General features: G+C 44.4%; 1 protein-coding gene across 3 annotated transcripts in view; it reads left to right on the top strand.

Annotated features, from left to right (window-relative positions):
* The window catches only part of LOC123162497 (uncharacterized), a 9,698-nt gene extending 7,963 nt beyond the window's left edge, over positions 1-1,735 (top strand). The window contains exons 3-5 of one of the 3 annotated variants that reach the window (XR_006481319.1): positions 403-483; positions 792-873; positions 1,290-1,735. The gene's annotated coding sequence lies outside the window, so the exon portion shown is untranslated. Of the gene's footprint in view, positions 1-24; positions 313-402; positions 484-791; positions 1,201-1,289 lie in introns of those variants that run through there. The other 2 variants (XR_006481320.1, XR_006481318.1) reach the window with 2 other exon arrangements.
* Positions 1,736-21,257: the final 19,522 nt, after the last annotated feature.

The raw sequence follows: 21,257 nt of genomic DNA, 5'->3' as shown, positions 1-21,257 counted from the left end.
AAGGAGAAGGAGAAGGAGAAGGAGAAGGAGAAGGAGAAGGAGAAGGAGAAGGAGAAGGAGAAGGAGAAGGAGAAGGAGAAGGAGAAGGAGAAGGAGAAGGAAAGGAAGAGTGTATCTGAATGCCAAGAGGAAGATGAGAGGAACAAGAGAAAGAAAATGAAGAGTGTATCTGAGTGCCAAGAGGAAGAAGAGGAAGATAGAAGGAAAAAGAGACACAAAACAAAGAGTTTATCTGAATGCTAGGAAGACTTATAAGAAAATATATGTTGTACTCTTATCTGTTGCTATTTGATTCTGAGCAAACATGTACAGGTATTGCACATCTTTTACACATTTGGTTTGATTGCATTATAGATCTTGTTAATGTTTTGCACATCAACTTAACCATTTATTGCACTTTAGGGGTTTTATGGCAAGCTAGGATGGGAAGTACCCGAAGATCTTCTTGCCTATCAAGATGAGCTGATGGATGGCAAGGACCTGGTATGTATGTTATGACATTCAACCTCTCTATTCAAGAAAAAATGTCTATCTACTCTATATAGCTCTACATAAACATGCTGCCATGAACAATGCTTGTGTGAACTGGCTGTCATTTGTCTATGCATAATTTTTTTTGTCCAAATTTTGTCAAAAGGCTCAAATGGATAGGAATTTGTGATGGCATATTTTGAGTACACACACAACCAACCATATGTCTATCTACTTGAAAATATGCAAGTTCTATTTGAGTGTGTGATCGCTGTTTTACTTTTCACTTTGCTGAAATCTATTGCATTTTCCCCTTGCAGATCAGTGAAACACCCCAAGCCCAAGAGGATGATGGTACTCCCTTAACAGATCCTTCACATGCTGAAAACCATGCTGGTGCAGGTACTCAAATGGATGATCATGGTTCTACTCCAACACATGAGAATCATTTAGGAATGCCATTATGATTAGTTCTTGTATTGGGAACGACAGCGCGTTAGCCTTTTATTTGTGAATCACTACTACTGATGGAAATCTAGGACTCTAGTATGTCTTTTGGTCTTGGTAATAACTAGCGTTAAGTTGAGCTTTTGGTGATTATGTGAATCTGGTGAACATGGAGGTTTCAATGTAATGGATATATATTCTGCATGAATGGGATATCATCTTCAACTGGGGCATGTGACCTTTGTTTGTGCATGAATATAAATAAATATACCATTATTGGCAGTGAATTTGTGCAATTAAATATTATTTTGGTTTCTTTTGATTGAATAATCATTCCTAACGAGGGTTGTATAATTCTGACGGTGCTACAGCTTGAAGGGGCAACTCTGCCTGTTCATTCCTGAAGGCCAGATTCTTCTTTCGTGGAATAGTATGATTCCTGAAGGCCTGCTCCTAACTCTCAGGAACAGAGTACATTCGTGACGGCCATATTCCTGAAGGCTTTTCCTGACGGTGCATCCGTCAGGTATCTTGGTTGGTCGATTTCGGTGTACCCGTCAGGAAACACCGTCAGGAATAACATTCATGACGGTTACCGTCAGGGACGTGTACTATTCCTGACAAGTTGTTGCTGACGGGAGATTCCTGACGGTAAGCCCACATTCCTGACAATTTTTGCTCATTCCTGATGGGATTTGGCCGTCAGGAAAAAGTCTGTTTGGGGTAGTGATTGACTTGACCCATTCCGTTAGCTTAGCACTTGATCGTTTAGTATGTTGCTATTGCTTTCTTCATGACTTATAGATGTTCCTATGACTATGATTTATGCAACTCCCGTTTATCGGAGGAATACTTTGTGTGCTACCAAACGTCACAACGTAACTAGGTGATTATAAAGGTTCTCTACAGGTGTCTCTGAAGGTACTTGTTGAGTTGGCGTATTTCGAGATTAGGATTTGTCACTCCGATTGTCGGAGAGGTATCTCTGGGCCCTCTCGGTAATGCACATCACTATAAGCCTTGCAGGCAATCTTGCTAATGAGTTAGTTACGGGATGATGCATTACATAACGAGTAAAGAGACTTGCCGGTAACGAGATTGAACTAGGTATTGAGATACCGACGATGGAATCTCGGGCAAGTAACATACCGATAACAAAGGGAACAACGTATGTTGTTATGCGGTTTGACCGGTAAAGATCTTCGTAGAATATGTGGGAGCCAATATGAGCATCCGGGTTCCGCTATTAGTTATTGACCGGAGATGTGTCTCGGTCATGTCTACATAGTTCTCGAACCCGTAGGGTCCGCACGCTTAATGTTCGGTGACGATTTATATTATGAGTTATGTGTTTCGATGTACCGAAGGTAGTTCGGAGTCCCGAATGAGATCGCGGACATGACGAGCAGTCTCGAAATGGTTGAGATGTAAAGATCGATATATTGGACGGCTATATTCGGACATCGCAAATGTTCCGAGTGATTCGGGTATTTATCGGAGTACCGGAGAGTTACGGGAATTCGCCGGGGAGTATATGGGCCTTATTGGGCTTTAGGGGAAAGAGAGAGGGGAGGCTGCGCCCCCCCCCCCTAAGGCCTAGTCCGAATTGGACTAAGGGGAGGGGTTGCGCCCCCTCCTTCCTTCTCTTCTCTTTTCCCTTTCCTTGACTCCTACTCCTACTACTTGGACGGGGGGGAGGGGGAATCCTAATCCCGGTGGGAGTAGGACTCCTCCAGGGCGCGCCATAGGAGGGTCGGCCCTCCACCCTCCTCCACTCCTTTATATATGGGGGCAGGGGGGCACCTCTAGACACACACGTTGATCTGTTGATCTCTCCCAGCCGTGTGCGGTGCCCCTCTCCACCATATTCCACCTCGATCATATCGTACCGGTGCTTAGGCGAAGCCCTGCGTCAGTAGCAACATCATCATCATCATCACACCATCGTGCTGACGGAACTCTCCTGTGAAGCTCTGCTGGATCAGAGTTCGCGGGACGTCATCGAGCTGAACATGTGCTGAAGTCGGAGGTGCCATACGTTCGGTACTTGGACCGGTCGGATCGTGAAGACGTACAACTACATCCACCGCGTTGTGCTAACGCTTCCGCATTTGGTCTACGAGGGTACGTGGACGACACTCTCCCATCTCGTTGCTATGCATCACCATGATTTTGTGTGTGCGTAGGAAATTTTTGAAATTACTACGTTCCCCAATAGTGGTATCAGAGTCAGGTTTATACGTAGATGTTATATGCATGAGTAGAACACAAATGAGTTGTGGGCGATACAAGTCATACAGCTTACCAGCATGTCATACTTTGGTTTGGCGGTATTGTTGGATGAAGCGGCCCGGACCGACATTACACGTACGCTTACGCGAGACTGGTTCTACCGACGTGCTTTGCACGAAGGTGGCTGGCGAGTGTCAGTTTCTCCAACTTTAGTTGAAACGAGTGTGGCTACGCCCGGTCCTTCAGAAGGTTAAAACAACACTAACTTGACGAAATATCATTGTGGTTTTAATGCGTAGGTAAGAACAGTTCTTGCTCAGCCCGTAGCAGCCACGTAAAACTTGTAACAACAAAGTAGAAGACGTCTAACTTGTTTTTGCAGGGCATGTTGTGATGTGATATGGTCAAGACATGATGCTAAATTTTATTGTATGAGATGATCATGTTTTGTAACAGAGTTATCGGCAACTGGCAGGAGGCATATGGTTGTCGCTTTATTGTATGCAATGCAATCGCCCTATAATTGCTTTACTTTATCACTAAGCGGTAGCGATAGTCGCAGAAGCAATAGTTGGCGAGATGACAACGATGCCATGATGGAGATTAAGGTGTCGCGCCAGTGACGATGGTGATCATGACGGTGCTTCGGAGATGGAGATCACAAGCACAAGATGATGATGGCCATATCATATCACTTATATGTTGGGGAACGTTGCATAAAATAAAATTTTTCCTACGCTCACCAAGATCAATCTAGGAGTTCATCCAGCAACGAGAGAGAGGAGTGCATCTACATACCCTTGTAGATCGCGAGCGGAAGCGTTCAAGAGAACGGGGTTGAGGGAGTCGTACTCGTCGTGATCCAAATCACCGGAGATCCTAGCGCCGAACGGACGGCACCTCCGCGTTCAACACACGTACGGTCAGCGTGACGTCTCCTCCTTCTTGATCCAGCAAGGGGGAAGGAGAGGTTGATGAAGATCCAGCAGTACGACGGCGTGGTGGTGGATGCAGCAGGGATCCGGCAGGGCTTCGCCAAGCGTCTGCGGGAGGGAGAGGTGTAGCAAGGGGGAAGCGAGGCGCCAAGTGCAAGGGTGCGGCTGCCCTCCCTCTCCCCTCTTTATATAGGGTCCCCAGGGGGGCGCCGGCCCTGGAGATGGGATCTCCAGGGGGCGGCGGCTAGGGGGGAGGCTTGCCCCCCAAGGCAAGTGGAGGCGCCCCCTCCCTAGGGTTTCCAACCCTAGGCGCAGGGGGGCCCAAGGGGGGGCGCACCAGCCCACCAGGGGCAGGTTCCCCTCCCCACTTCAGCCCACGGGGCCCTCCGGGATAGGTGGCCCCACCCGGTGGACCCCCGGGACCCTTTCGGTGGTCCCACCCGGTGGACCCTCGGGACCCTTCCGGTGGTCCCGGTACAATACCGGTGACCCCTGAAACTCTCCCGATGGCCGAAACTGCACTTGCTATATATAATTCTTCACCTTCGGACCATTCCGGAACTCCTCGTGACGTCCGGGATCTCATCCGGGACTCCGAACACCTTTCGGTTTGCTGCATACTAATATCTCTACAACCCTAGCGTCACCGAACCTTAAGTGTGTAGACCCTACGGGTTCGGGAGACATGCAGACATGACCGAGACGCGTCTCCGGTCAATAACCAACAGCGGGATCTGGATACCCATGTTGGCTCCCACATACTCCTCGATGATCTCATCGGATGAACCACGATGTCAAGGATTCAATCAACCCCGCATACAATTCCCTTTGTCAATCGGTACGTTACTTGCCCGAGACTCGATCGTCGGTATCCCAATACCTCGTTTAATCTCGTTACCAGCAAGTCACTTTACTCGTATCGTAATGCATGATCCCGTGACCAGACACTTGGTCACATTGAGCTCATTATGATGATGCATTACCGAGTGGGACCAGAGATACCTCTCCGTCATACGGAGTGACAAATCCCAGTCTCGATTCGTGCCAACCCAACAGACACTTTCGGAGATACCCGTAGTGCACCTTTATAGTCACCCAGTTACGTTGTGACGTTTGGCACATCCAGAGCACTCCTACGGTATCCGGGAGTTGCACAATCTCATGGTCTAAGGAAATGATACTTGACAATTGGAAAAGCTCTAGCTAAACGAACTACACGATCTTTGAGCTATGCTTAGAATTGGGTCCATCACATCATTCTCCTAATGATGTGATCCCGTTATCAATGACATCCAATGCCCATAGTCAGGAAACCATGACTATCTATTGATCAACGAGCTAGTCAACTAGAGGCTTACCAGGGACATGTTGTGGTCTATGTATTCACACGTGTATTACGATTTCCGGATAACACAGTTATAGCATGAATAATAGACAATTATCATGAACAAAGAAATATAATAATAACCATTTTATTATTGCCTCTAGGGCATATTTCCAACAGTCTCCCACTTGCACTAGAGTCAATATTCTAGTTACATTGTGATGAATCGAACACCCATTGCGTTCTGGTGTTGATCATGTTTTGCTCTAGGGAGAGGTTTAGTCAACGGATCTGCTACATTCAGATCCGTATGTACTTTACAAATATCTATGTCTCTATCTTGAACATTTTCACGTATGGAGTTGAAGCGACGCTTGATGTGCCTGGTCTTCTTATGAAACCTGGGCTCCTTGGCAAGTGCAATAGCTCCAGTGTTGTCACAGAAGAGTGCGATCGGCCCTGACGCATTGGGTATGACTCCTAGGTCGGTGATGAACTCCTTCACCCAGATTGCTTCATGCGCTGCCTCCGAGGCTGCCATGTACTCTGCTTCACATGTAGATCCCGCCATGACGCTTTGCTTGCAACTGCACCAGCTTACTGCCCCACCATTCAAAATATACACGTATCCGGTCTGTGACTTAGAGTCATCCAGATCTGTGTCGAAGCTAGCGTCGACGTAACCCTTTACGACGGGCTCTTCGTCACCTCCATAAACGAGAAACATATCCTTAGTCCTTTCCAGGTACTTCAGGATGTTCTTGACCGCTGTCCAGTGTTCCTTGCCGGGATTACTTTGGTATCTTCCTACCAAACGTACGTCAAGGTTTACATCAGGTCTGGTACACAGCATGGCATACATAATAGACCCTATGGTTGAGGCATAGGGGATGACACTCATCTCTTCTCTATCTTCTGCCGTGGTCGGGCATTGAGCCGAGCTCAATCTCACACCTTGCAATACAGGCAAGAACCCTTTCTTGGACTGATCCATATTGAACTTCTTCAATATCTTATCAAGGTATGTGCTTTGTGAAAGACCTATGAGGCGTCTTGATCTATCCCTATAGATTTTGATGCCTAATATGTAAGCAGCTTCTCCAAGGTCCTTCATTGAAAAACACTTATTCAAGTAGGCCTTAATGTTGTCCAAAAGTTCTATATCATTTCCCATCAAGAGTATGTCATCTACATATAATATGAGAAATGCTACAGAGCTCCCACTCACTTTCTTGTAAACGCAGGCTTCTCCATAAGTCTGCATAAACCCAAACGCTTTGATCATCTCATCAAAGCGAATGTTCCAACTCCGAGATGCTTGCACCAGCCCATAAATGGATCGCTAGAGCTTGCATACCTTGTTAGCATTCTCAGGGTCGACAAAACCTTCCGGCTGCATCATATGCAGTTCTTCCTTAAGGTGACCGTTAAGGAATGTGGTTTTGATGTCCATTTGCCATATCTCATAATCCTAGTATGCGGCAATTGCTAACATGATTCGGACAAACTTCAGCTTCGCTACGGGAGAGAATGTCTCATCGTAGTCAATGCCTTGAACTTGTCGATAACCCTTAGCAATAAGTCGAGCTTTATAAATGGTAACATTACCATCCGCGTCCGTCTTCTTCTTAAAGATCTATTTGTTTTCTATCGCTCACCGATAATCAGGCAAGTCTGTCAAAGTCCATACTTCGTTTTCATACATGGATCCTATCTCGGATTGCATGGCTTCAAGCCATTTGTTGAAATCTGGGCCCGCCATTGCTTCTTAATAGTTCGAAGGTTCACCGTTGTCTAACAACATAATTTCCAAGACAGGGTTGCCGTACCACTCTGGCGTGGAACGTGTCCTTGTGGACCTTCGAAGTTCAGTAGGAGCTTGATCTGAAGTATCTTGATCATCATCATTAACTTCCTCTCTTGTCGGTGCTGGCACCACAGGAACATCTTCCTGAGTTGCACTACTTACCGTTTCAAGAGGTAGTACTTCATCAAGCTCTACTTTCCTCCCACTTAATTCTTTCGAGAGAAACTCCTTCTCCAGAAAGGACCTGTTCTTGGCAACAAAGATCTTGCCTTCGGATCTTAAGTAGAAAGTATTCCCTATGGTTTCCTTAGGGTATCCTATGAATACGCATTTTTCCGACTTGGGTTCGAGCTTCTCAGGTTGAAGTTTCTTGACATAAGCATCGCATCCCCAAACTTTTAGAAACGACAGCTTAGGTTTCTTGCCAAACCATAATTCATACGGTGTCGTCTCAACGGATTTAGACGGTGCCCTATTTAAAGTGAATATAGCTGTCTCTAGAGCGTATCCCCAAAATGATAGCGGTAAATCAGTAAGTGACATCATAGATCGCACCATATCCAATACAGTGCGATTACAATGTTCGGACACACCATTTCGCTGAGGTGTTCCAGGCGGCGTGAGTTGTGAAACGATTCCACATTTCCTTAAGTGCGTATCAAATTCGTGACTTAAATATTCTCCCCCACGATCTGATCGTAGGAACTTTATCTTTCGGTCACGTTGATTCTCTACCTCATTCTGAAATTCCTTGAACTTTTTAAAGGTCTCAGACTTGTGTTTCATCAAGTAGACATACCCATATCTACTCAAGTCATCAGTGAGAGTGAGAACATAACGATATCCTCCACGAGCCTCAACACTCATTGGACCGCACACATCAGTATGTATGATTTCCAATAAGTTGGTTGCTCCCTCCATTGTTCCGGAGAACGGAGTCTTGGTCATCTTGCCCATGAGGCATGGCTCGCATGTGTCAAACGATTCATAATCTAGAGACTCTAAAAGTCCATCAGCATGGAGCTTCTTCATGCGCTTGACACCAATGTGACCAAGGCGGCAGTGCCACAAGTATGTGGGACTATCGTTATCAACTTTACATCTTTTGGTATTCACACTATGAATATGTGTAACATTACGCTCGAGATTCATTAAGAATAAACCATTCACCAGCGGGGCATGACCATAAAACATATCTCTCATATAAATAGAACAACCATTATTCTCGGATTTAAATGAGTAGCCATCTCGAATTAAACGAGATCCTGATACAATGTTCATGCTCAAAGCTGGTACTAAATAACAATTATTGAGGTTTAAAACTAATCCCGTAGATAAATGTAGAGGTAGCTTGCCGACGGCGATCACATCGACCTTGAAACCATTCCCGACGCGCATCGTCACCTCGTCCTTCGCCAGTCTCCGCTTATTCCGCAGCTCCTGCTTTGAGTTACAAATATGAGCAACCGCACCGGTATCAAATACCCAAGAGCTACTACGAGTACTGGTAAGGTACACATCAATTACATGTATATCACATATACCTTTGGTTTTGCCGGCCTTCTTGTCCGCTAAGTACTTGGGGCAGTTCCGCTTCCAGTGACCACTTCCCTTGCAATAAAAGCACTCAGTATCAGGCTTGGGTCCATTGCTTGACTTCTTCCTGGCAACTGGCTTACCAGGCGCGGCAACTTCCTTGCTGTCCTTCTTGAAATTCTTCTTACCCTTGCCCTTCTTGAACTTAGTGGTTTTATTCACCATCAACACTTGATGTTCCTTTTTGATCTCCACCTCCGTTGATTTCAGCATTGAATATACCTCAGGAATGGTCTTTTCCATCCCCTGCATATTGAAGTTCATCATAAAGCTCTTGTAGCTCGGTGGAAGCGACTGAAGGATTCTGTCAATGACCGCGTCATCCGAGAGATTAACTCCCAGCTGAGTCAAGCGGTTGTGCAACCCAGACATCTTGAGTATGTGCTCACTGACAGAACTATTTTCCTCCATCTTACAGCTGAAGAATTTGTCGGAGACTTCATATCTCTCGACACGGGCATGAGCTTGGAAAACCATTTTCAGCTCTTCGAACATCTCATATGCTCCGTGTTGCTCAAAACGCTTTTGGAGCCCCGGTTCTAAGCTGTAAAGCATGCCGCACTGAACGAGGGAGTAATCATCAGCACGAGACTGCCAAGCGTTCATAACGTCTTGGTTCTCTGGGATTGGTGCTTCACCTAGTGGAGCTTCTAGGACATAATCTTCCTTGGCTGCTATGAGGATGATCCTCAGGTTCCGGACCCAGTCCATATAGTTGCTGCCATCGTCTTTCAGCTTGGTTTTCTCTAGGAACGCGTTGAAGTTCAGGTGGACATGAGCATTGGCCATTTGATCTACAAGACATATTGTAAAGATTTTAGACTAAGTTCATGATAATTAAGTTCATCTAATCAAATTATTTAATGAACTCCCACTGAGATTAGACATCCCTCTAATCATCTAAGTGATACATGATCCGACTCGACTAGCCCATGTCCGATCATCACGTGAGACGGACTAGTCATCATCGGTGAACATCTCCATGTTGATCGTATCTTCTATACGACTCATGCTCGACCTTTCGGTCCTCCGTGTTCCGAGGCCATGTCTGTACATGCTAGGCTCGTCAAGTCAACCTAAGTGTATTGCGTGTGTAAATCTGGCTTACACCCGTTGTATTCGAACGTTAGGATCTATCACACCCGATCATCACGTGGTGCTTCAAAACAACGAACCTTCGCAACAGTGCACAGTTAGGGGGAACACTTTTCTTGAAATTATTATGAGGATCATCTTACTTACTACCGTCGTTCTAAGTAAACAAGATGAAAAACATGATAAACATCACATGCAATCAAATAGTGACATGATATGGCCAATATCATATAGCTCCTTTGATCTCCATCTTCGGGGCTCCATGATCATCTTCGTCACCGGCATGACACCATGATCTCCATCATCGTGTCTCCATGAAGTTGCTCGCTAACTATTACTTCTACTACTATGGCTAACGCATTTAGCAATAAAGTAAAGTAATTTACATGGCGTTTCTCAATGACTCGCAGGTCATACAAAAAATAAAGACAACTCCTATGGCTCCTGCCAGTTGTCATACTCATCGACATGCAAGTCGTGATTCCTATTACAAGAACATGATCTCATACATCACATATATATCATTCATCATTCATCACAACTTTTGGCCATACCACATCACAAAACACTTGCTGCAAAAACAAGTTAGACGTCCTCTAATTGTTGTTGCAAGTTTTTACATGGCTTCTATAGGTGATCTCGCAAGAACGTTTTCTTACCTACGTAAAAGCCACAACGTGATTTGCCAACTTCTATTTACCCTTCATAAGGACCCTTTTCATCGAATCCGCTCCAACTAAAGTGGGAGAGACAGACACCCGCTAGCCACCTTATGCAACTAGTGCATGTCAGTCGGTGGAACCTGTCTCACGTAAGCGTACGTGTAAGGTCGGTCTGGGCCGCTTCATCCCACAATACCGCTGAAGCAAAATAAGACTAGTAGTGGCAAGAAAGTTGACAACATCTACACCCACAACAAATTGTGTTCTACTTGTGCAAAGAGAACTACGCATAAACCTGGCTCATGATGCCACTGTTGGGGAACGTTGCATAAAATAAAAAATTTCCTACGTTCACCAAGATCAATCTAGGAGTTGATCCAGCAACGAGAGAGAGGAGTGCATCTACATACCCTTGTAGATCGCGAGCGGAAGCATTCAAGAGAACGGGGTTGAGGGAGTCATACTCGTCGTGATCCAAATCACCGGAGATCCTAGCGCCTAACGGACGGCACCTCCACGTTCAACACACGTACGGTCAGCATGACGTCTCCTCCTTATTGATCCAGCAAGGGGGAAGGAGAGGTTGATGAAGATCCAGCAGCACGACGGCGTGGTGGTGGATGCAGCAGGGATCTGGCAGGGCTTCGCCAAGCGTCTGCGGGAGGGAGAGGTGTAGCAAGGGGGAAGGGAGGCGCCAAGTGCAAGGGTGCGGCTGCCTCCCTCCCCCCCTCTTTATATAGGGTCCCCGGGGGGGCGCCGGCCCTGGAGATGGGATCTTCAGGGGGAGGTGGTCAGGGGGGAGGCTTGCCCCCCAAGGCAAGTGGAGGCGCCCCCCACCCTAGAGTTTCCAACCCTAGGCGCAGGGGGGCAAGGGGGGGCACACCAGCCCACTAGGGGCTGGTTCCCCTCCCACTTCCACCCACGGGGCCCTTCGGGATAGGTGGCCCCACTCGGTGGACCCCCGGGACCCTTCCGGTGGTCCCACCCGGTGGACCCTCGGGACCCTTCCGGTGGTCCCGGTACAATACCGGTGACCCCCGAAACTCTCCCGATGGCCGAAACTGCACTTCCTATATATAATTCTTCACCTCCGGACCATTCTGGAACTCCTTGTGACATCCGGGGTCTCATCCGGGACTCCGAACACTTTCGGTTTGCTGCATACTAATATCTCTGCAACCCTAGCGTCACCGAACCTTAAGTGTGTAGACCCTACGGGTTCGGGAGACATGCAGACATGACCGAGACGCCTCTCCGGTCAATAACCAACAGCGGGATCTAGATACCCATGTTGTCTCCCACATACTCCTCGATGATCTCATCGGATGAACCACGATGTCAAGGACTCAATCAACCCCGTATACAATTCCCTTTGTCAATCGGTACGTTACTTGCCCGAGACTCGATCGTCGGTATCCCAATACCTCGTTTAATCTCGTTACCAGCAAGTCACTTTACTCGTACCGTAATGCATGATCCCGTGACCAGACACTTGGTCACATTGAGCTCATTATGATGATGCATTACCGAGTGGCCCCAGAGATACCTCTCCGTCATACGGAGTGACAAATCTGAGTCTCGATTCGTGCCAACCCAACAGACACTTTCGAAGATACCCGTAGTGCACCTTTATAGTCACCCAGTTACTTGTGATGTTTGGCACACCCAAAGCACTCCTACGGTATCCGGGAGTTGCACAATCTCATGGTCTAAGGAAATGATACTTGACAATTGGAAAAGCTCTAGCTAAACGAACTACACGATCTTTGAGCTATGCTTAGAATTGGGTCTTGTCCATCACATCATTCTCCTAATGATGTGATCCCGTTATCAATGACATCCAATGCCCATAGTCAGGAAACCATGACTATATGTTGATCAACGAGCTAGTCAACTAGAGGCTTACCAGGGACATGTTGTGGTCTATGTATTCGCACATGTATTACGATTTCCGGATAACACAGTTATAGCATGAATAATAGACAATTATCATGAACAAAGAAATATAATAATAACCATTTTATTATTGCCTCTAGGGCTTATTTCCAACATTATATTGATTGCATGTGATGTTTATCCTTTATGCATCTTATTTTGCTTTGATTGACGGTAGCATTATAAGATGATCTCTCACTAAATTTCAAGGTAAAAGTGTTCTCCCTGAGTATGCATCGTTGCCAAAGTTCGTCGTGTCGAGACACCAGGTGATGATCGGGTGTGATAACCTCAACGTTCATCTACAACGGGTGCAAGCCAGTTTTGCACACATAGAATACTCGGGTTAAACTTGACGAGCCTAGCATATGCTGGCCTCAGAACACTGGAGACCGAAAGGTCAAGCATGAATCATATAGTAGATACGATCAACATAGTGATGTTCACCATTGAAAACTTCTCCATCTCACGTGATGATCGGTTATGGTTTAGTTGATTTGGATCATGTGATCACTTAGATGATTAGAGGGATGTCTATCTAAGTGGGAGTTCTTAAGTAATATGATTAATTGAATTTTAATTTATCATGAACTTAGTCCTGATAGTATTTTACAAATAATGTTGTAGATCAATAGCTCGCTTTGTTGCTTCCCTATGTTTTATATGTGTTCCTAGAGAAAACTAAGTTGAAAGATGATAGTAGCAAGGATACGGACTGGGTCCGTGATATGAGGTTTATCCTCATTGCTGCACAGAAGAATTATGTCCTTGATGCACTGCTAGGTGACAGACCTATTTCAGGAGCAGATGCAGATGTTATGAACGTTTGTCTAGCTCAATATGATGACTACTTGATAGTTTAGTGCACCATGCTTAACGGCTTAGAATCGGGACTTCAAAGACGTTTTTAACGTCATGGACCATATGAGATGTTTCAGGAGTTGAAATTAATATTTCAAGCAAATACCTGAGTTGAGAGATATGAAGTCTCCAACAAGTCCTATAGCTAAAAGATGAGGGAGAATTGCTCAACTAGTGAGCATGTGCTCAGATTGTCTGGGTACTACAATCGCTTGAATCAAGTGGGAGTTTTTCTGATAATATAGTGATTGGCAGAGTTCTCTAGTCACCATCACCAAGTTACTGGAACTTCGTGATGAACTATAGTATGCAAGGGATGACAAAAACGATTCCCGAGCTCTTCGTGATGCTGAAATCGATGAAGGTAGAAATCAAGAAAGAGCATCAAGTGTTGATGATTGACAATACCACTAGTTTTAAGAAAAGGGCAAATGGAAAGAAAGGGAACTTCAAGTAGAATGACAAGCAAGTTGTCACTCCCGTGAAGAAGCCCAAAGTTGGATCAAATCCTAAAACTGAGTGCTTCTGCTGCAAAGGAAATGGTCACTGAAAGCGGAAATGCCCTGAATATTTGGTGGATAAGAAGGATGGCAAAGTGAACAAGGGTATATTTGATATACAGGTTATTGATGTGTACCTTACTAGTGTTTATAGTAGCCCCTGGGTATTTGATACTTGTTTGGTTGCTAAAAAAATAGTAACTCGAAACAGGAGTTACAGAATAAACAGAGACTAGTTGAGGGTGAAGTGACGATGTGTGTTGGAAGTGGTTCCAAGATTGATATGATCATCATCGCACACTCCCTATACTTTCGGGATTAGTGTTAAACCGAAATAAATGTTATTTGGCGCTTGCGTTGAGCATGAATATGATTTGATCGTGTTTATTGCAATACAGTTATTCATTTAAAGTCAGAGAATAATTGTCGTTCTGTTTACATGAATAAAACCTTCGATGGTCATACACCCAATGAAAGTAGTTTGTTGGATCTCGATCGTAGTGATGCACATATTCATAATATTGATGCCAAAAGATGCAAAGTTGATAATGATAGTGCAACTTATTTGTGGCACTGCCATTTGGGTCATATCGGTGTAAAGCGCATGAAGAAACTCCATAAAGATGGACTTTTGGAATCACCTGGTTGTGAATCATTTGATGCTTGCAAACCGTGCCTTTTGGGTAAGATGACCAAAACTCCGTTCTCCGGAACAATGGAATGAGCTACTGACTTGTTGGAAATAATACATACTGATGTATGCGGTCCAATGAGTGCCGATGCTCGTGGCGGGTATCGTTATTTTCTGACCTTCACAGATGATTTAAGAAGATATGAGTATATCTACTTAATGAAGCACAAGTCTGAAACATTTGAAAAGTTCAAAGAATTTCAGAGTGAAGTGGGGAATCATCGTAACAAGAAAATAAAGTTTCTACAATCTGATCGTAGAGGAGAATATTTGAGTTACGAGTTTGGCCTTCATTTAAAACCAATGTGGAATAGTTTCACAGCTCACGCCACATGGAACACCACAGCGTAATTGTGTGTCCAAACGTCGTAACTGCACTTTATTGGATATGGTGCGATCTATGATGTATCTTACCAATTTACCACTATCGTTTTGGGGTTATGCATTAGATACAGCTGCATTCACTTTAAATAGGGCACCATCAAAATCCGTTGAGACAACGCCTTATGAACTGTGGTTTGGCAAGAAACCAAAGTTGTCGTTTCTTAAAGTTTGGGGCTGCGATGCTTATGTGAAAAAGTTTCAACCTGATAAGCTCGAACCCAAATCGGAGAAGTGCGTCTTCATAGAATACCCAAAGGAAATTGTTTGGTACACCTTCTATCACAGATCCAAAGGCAAGATATTCGTTGCTAAGATGGATCTTTTCTAGAGAAGGAGTTTCTCTCGAAAGAACTGAGTGGGAGGAAAGTAGAGCTTGATAAGGTAATTGTACCTTCTCCTGAATTGGAAAGTAGTTCATCATAGAAATCAGTTCCAGTGATTCCTACACCAATTAGTGAGGAAGCTAATGATCATGATCATGAAACTTCAGATCAAGTTACTACAGAACCTCGTAGGACTTCCAAAGTACAGTCCGCACCAGAGTGGTATGGTAGTCCTGTTCTGGAAGTCATGTTACTAGACCATGATGAACCTACGAACTATGAGGAAGCGATGATGAGCCCAGATTCCGTGAAATGGCTTGAGGCCATGAAATCTGAGATGGGATCCATGTATGAGAACAAAGTGTGGACTTTGGTGGAGTTGCCCGATGATCGGCAAGCCATATTGTATAAATGGATCTTCAAGAGGAAGACAGACGCTGATAGTAGTGTTACTATCTACAAAGCTCAACTTGTCACAAAAAGTTTTTCGACAAGTTCAAGGTGTTGAATACGATGAGATTTTCTCACTCGTATCGATGCTTAAGTCTGTCCGAATCATGCTAGCAATTGCCACATTTTATGAAATCTAGCAAATGGATGTCAAAACTGCATTCCTTAATGGATTTATTAAAGAAGAGTTGTATATGATACAACCAGAAGGTTTTGTCAATCCTAAAGGTGCTAACAAAGTGTAGAAGCTCCAGTAATCCATCTATGGACTGGTGCAAGCATCTCGGAGTTGGAATATACGCTTTCATGAGTTGATCAAAGCATATAATTTTATACAGACTTGCGGTGAAGCCTGTATTTACAGGAAAGTGAGTGGGAGCACTACAACATTTATGATTAAGTATATGTGAATGACATATTGTTGATCAGAAATAATGTAGAATCTTCTCGAAAGCATAAAGGAGTATTTGAAAGGAGTTTTTCAAAGAAAGACCTCGGTGAAGCTGCTTACACATTGAGCATCAAGATAGATCAAGACGCTTGATAATATTTTTCAATGAGTAAATACCTTGACAAGTTTTTGAAAGAGTTCAAAATGGATCAGTCAAAGAAGGAATTCTTGTCTGTATTACAAGGTGTGAAGTTGAGTAAGACTCAAAACCCGACCATGGCAGAAAATAGAAAGAGAATGAAAAGTCATTCCCTATGCCTCAGTCATAGGTTCTATAAAGTATGCTATGTTGTGTACTAGACCTATTGTATACCTTGATCCGAGTTTGGCAAGGGAGTACAATTTTAATCTAGGAGTAGATCACTGGACATCAGTCAAGAATGAGGACTAAGGAGATGTTTCTCGATTATGGAGGTGATAAAAGAGTTCGTCGTAAAGAGTTACATCGGTGCAAGCTTTTACAACGATCCAGATGACTCTAAGTCTCAATCTAGATACATATTGAAAGTGGGAGCAATTAGCTATAGTAGCTCCGTGTAGAGCATTGTAGACATAGAATATTTACAAAATACATACGGCTCTGAATGTGACAGACCCGTTGAGTAAACTTCTCTCACGAGCAAAACATGATCATACCTTAGTAATCTTTGGGTGTTAATCACATAGAGATGTGAACTAGATTATTGACTCTAGTAAACCCTTTGGGTTCTGGTCACATGACGATGTGAACTATGGATGTTAATCACATACAGATGTGAATATTGGTGTTAAATCACATGATGATACGAACTAGATTATTGACTCTAGTGCAAGTGGGAGACTGAAGGAAATATGCCCTAGAGGCAATGATAAAGTTATTATTTATTTCCTTATTTCATGATAAATGTTTATTATTCATGCTAAAATTGTATTAAGCGGAAACATAATACATGTGTGAGTACATAGACAAACATAGTGTCACTAGTATGCCTCTACTTGACTAGCTCGTTAATCAAATATGGTTAAGTTTCCTAACCATTGACATGAGTTTTCATTTGATTAACAGGATCACATCATTAGGAGAATGATGTGATTGACTTGACTCATTCCGTTAGCTTAGCACTTGATCGTTTACTATGTTGCTATTGCTTTCTTCATGACTTATACATGTTCCTATGACTATGAGATTATGCAACTCCCGTTTACCTGAGGAACACTTTGTGTGCTACCAAACGTCACAATGTAACTGGGTGATTATAAAGGTGCTCTACAGGTGTCTTCGAAGGTACTTGTTGAGTTGGCGTATTTCGAGATTAGGATTTGTCACTCCGATTGTCGGAGAGGTATCTCTGGGCCCTCTCGGTAATGCACATCACTATAAGCCTTGCGAGCAATGTGACTAATGAGTTAGTTGCGGGAAGATGCATTACATAATGAGTAAAGAGACTTGCCGGTAACGAGATTGAACTAGGTATTGAGATATCGACGATCAAATCTCGGGCAAATAACATACCGATGACAAACGGAACAACGTATGTTGTTATGCGGTTTGACCGATAAAGATCTTCGTAGAATATGTGGGAGCCAATATGAGCATCCAGGTTCCGCTATTGGTTATTGACCGGAGATGTGTGTCGGTCATGTCTACATAGTTCTCGAACCCGTAGGGTCCGCACGCTTAACATTCAGTGACGATTTATATTATGAGTTATGTGTTTTGATGTACCAAAGGTAGTTCGGAGTCCCGGATGAGATCGTGGACATGACGAGGAGTCTCGAAATGGTCGAGACGTAAAGATTGATATATTGGACAGCTATATTCGAACATCGGAAAGGTTCCGAGTGATTCGGGTATTTATCGGAGTACCGGAGAGTTACGGGAATTCGCCGGGGAGTATATGGGCCTTATTGGGCTTTAGGGGAAAGAGAGAGGGGAGGCTGCGCGCCCCCCAAGGCCTAGTCCGAATTGGACTAGGGGGAGGGGTTGTGCCCCCTCCTTCCTTCTCTTCTCTTTTCCCTTTCCTTAACTCCTACTCCTACTACTTGGAAGGGGGGATCCTACTCCCGATGGGAGTAGGACTCCTCCAGGGCGCGCCATAGAAGGGCCGGCCCTCCCCCCTCCTCCACTCCTTTGTATATGGGGGCAGGTGGGCACCTCTAGACACACAAGTTGATCTGTTGATCTCTCCCAGCCGTGTGCGGTGCCCCCCTCCACCATATTCCACCTCGGTCATATCGTAGTGGTGCTTAGGCGAAGCCCTGCGTCGGTAGCAACATCATCACCGTCATCACGCCGTCGTGCTGACGGAACTCTCCCGTGAAGCTCTGCTGGATCGGAGTTCGCGGGACGTCATCGAGCTGAACGTGTGCTGGACTCGGAGGTGCCGCACGTTCGATACTTGGATCGGTCGGATCGTGAAGACGTACGACTACATCAACCGCATTGTGCTAACGCTTTCGCTTTCGGTCTACGAGGGTACGTGGACGACACTCTCCCCTCTCGTTGCTATGCATCACCATGATCTTGCGTGTGCGTAGGAAATTTTTGAAATTACTACCCAACAACATCTACATTAGTTTTTCTCCCCAACACAAGCTACTACTAGTGGGCCTCATCAAAGAATAAAAAGTAAACTCCCATTACACATGCATCCATACTCTTTACTTCGACTTTTTAAGCGTAATGCACCGGACCACATTTTTTCTCCCCAAGCACCTGCCTCCTACCGAGGATCCCGCTACCCCATCCGAACCTACTTTTTCTGACATCTGATCCTACATGGCGTGCGGGGCACCATCCTAGGGCTATTCATTGGCCATGCCCTCACCCCGCAATCCATTCCCAAGCAAAATTGAAATCTGATTCCACTCTCCTTGCTGCGGAGCATGGAGGAGGCAACCATGCGCCGACAATGCGGCGGGCTGCTCTATCCTAGCTGGTGTGGCGTCCGACGGCGGCGGGGAGGAGCACCACCGGACCAGCCTCAGGATGTCGCCTGGCAGAGATGAGGCGGGCTGCTCTGTCCTCGCCGGAGTTGCAGCAGAGAGAGGGTGGGCTGCTTTTTCTACGCTGAAGCAACGATGAGGCGGAGACAGGCGGGCTGCTTTGTCCTTGCCGGAGTCGCGGTAAAGACAGGGCTGACTGCTTGTCCTCGCTAGAGCCACTACGAGGCGGATACGGGGCGGGATGCTCTGTCCTCACCGGAGTCGCGGCGAGGCGGAGACGAGGTGGGTGGCAGCGGGGAAGAGCTCCACCAGACCCAAGATCAGGACATAGCGTGGGGAAGACGGGGCGAACTGCTCTGTCCTCACCAGAGTCGTGGCGAGGCGGAGACGAGGTGGGTGGCAGCGGGGAGGAGCTCCCTCAGACACAACATCGGGACATAGCGTGGGGAAGACGGGGCGGGGTGCTCTGCCCTTGTCGGTGTCGCGGCTAGAAAATATGTTGTGGAGCTTAGGCTTAGGTGCACCTCCTTATCTAGCCATCCATTTATGCATCGCGATTCATGCAAGCACTTTTCTCTTTTTTGTTTTTTTCATATAAATCAACATATGAATTTCAAACTTTGCAGAACAACAAAACATTCTACCTAGAATGTGGGAAAAACTTTTAGATTTTTTCGTGCATCATATATACTAAAAATAACATTTTTTATTCAAAAATTCTCACTATGTATATTTATGTCGGACAAAAAAATATGTAACTTTTTTCTCACATTGTACTAAGAACTAGCGAAGTAACCCGCGCATTTGCGCGGCTAGATTCTTGTTTGTTATTAATTTTTTATATTTTGTTTGGCAACCGTAGTATGGATTTTGGTGTTGAAAAATATTGTATGTTATTAGTATTATTGAATGGCATGTGGAAGGAACATTTTGAATCATGGTAGCAGTGTGCTAGCATTTAAAGTCACATGTGCAAAAAGTATTTAAATATATTGTAAATCTGTACCATTAACTTATAAAGAACTACCATAAAGATAGACCAATTTGAATTTCAGCTAGGACATAGTGTCTTGATTAATTAGTATTATTATTTACAGGAATAATAGTAAATTTTAAAAAATATTTGGTCTTTATATAACCATCATCTGTGTAGCCATCCCAATTTCTAGGTCAAGAAGCAAAACACACTTTTGAATTTAATTATTTTGTAGGTTGTGCAAACTCGTCCACGCAGAAACATGTGTTTCTAAATTCTCATATTTTATACTCATTTGCATATTCCAACAAAAGGCTTACTGAACCCTTTCATTTTTTCCTCAGTCATCAACCTTCGTTTAGCCTATGCCATAAGATGTCCGGTCATCATCGCTTATCAACCTCAACACCTGTTATGGTGCATTGCTGCACATATATTCTTTATAGATAAGTATATATGGTCGATTTTCCTATGGATCATGCATGATGAGCATATCTTTGAACAACTGGTAAGAAAACATTTCATTGGATCTCATACTTTTAAATTAGTATCCTAAAGAACTATTTTGGAAAAACCATCTTAGCGAGTCAAATTCTCTTAAATTAACGTCCTAAATATTTTCATGTGAATAGAAAACCCTAAAGATTTCTTAAAATAATATCACTTAGCCAACCAATCCAGTTTATGCAGCCATTGTGGCCAAGCTAGTTGGTTGCAACGTGAATGAAAATAGGCGAATGATTGCAGCGAGAGATGCCTCGCTGATTAGTAGTATCTTTTGATCGCTCAGTTTTTTACTTTTATTTTTTACTTTAGTTGGGACATGGGCGTCTCCCTTTTATAGGTATTTGACTGTTAGACAATTTATCCGACAATATGTAAGTTTTTTCTCACTATCCATGCATGTGTCTGTTGAATTTTTTCCCTAGAGTTCAAAGTGATCCCTTGGTATGCGTTTGTATTTCTATGAAATATGGCGGGCTAGTGGTCTGTTTATGATCCTGCTGTTTTTTTAGGAAAAATATCCTGATGTTATGCATAAGTCTAGATTCTTTTGCTGCACCTCTTTGGTTACCTGGCATGTCAATGCAACATAAGTCTACATGGTATTGTTGTACGTAACATGATGATAGAACATAAATTGTTGGCACTAAGCACACATATTTTGGGACTTAGTTGTCCATGCATAATT

Source organism: Triticum aestivum, chromosome 7B, assembly GCF_018294505.1.
Source record: "Triticum aestivum cultivar Chinese Spring chromosome 7B, IWGSC CS RefSeq v2.1, whole genome shotgun sequence".
In the NCBI taxonomy this organism is placed as follows: domain Eukaryota; kingdom Viridiplantae; phylum Streptophyta; class Magnoliopsida; order Poales; family Poaceae; genus Triticum; species Triticum aestivum.
This window is presented reverse-complemented; position numbering and strand designations above follow the sequence as displayed.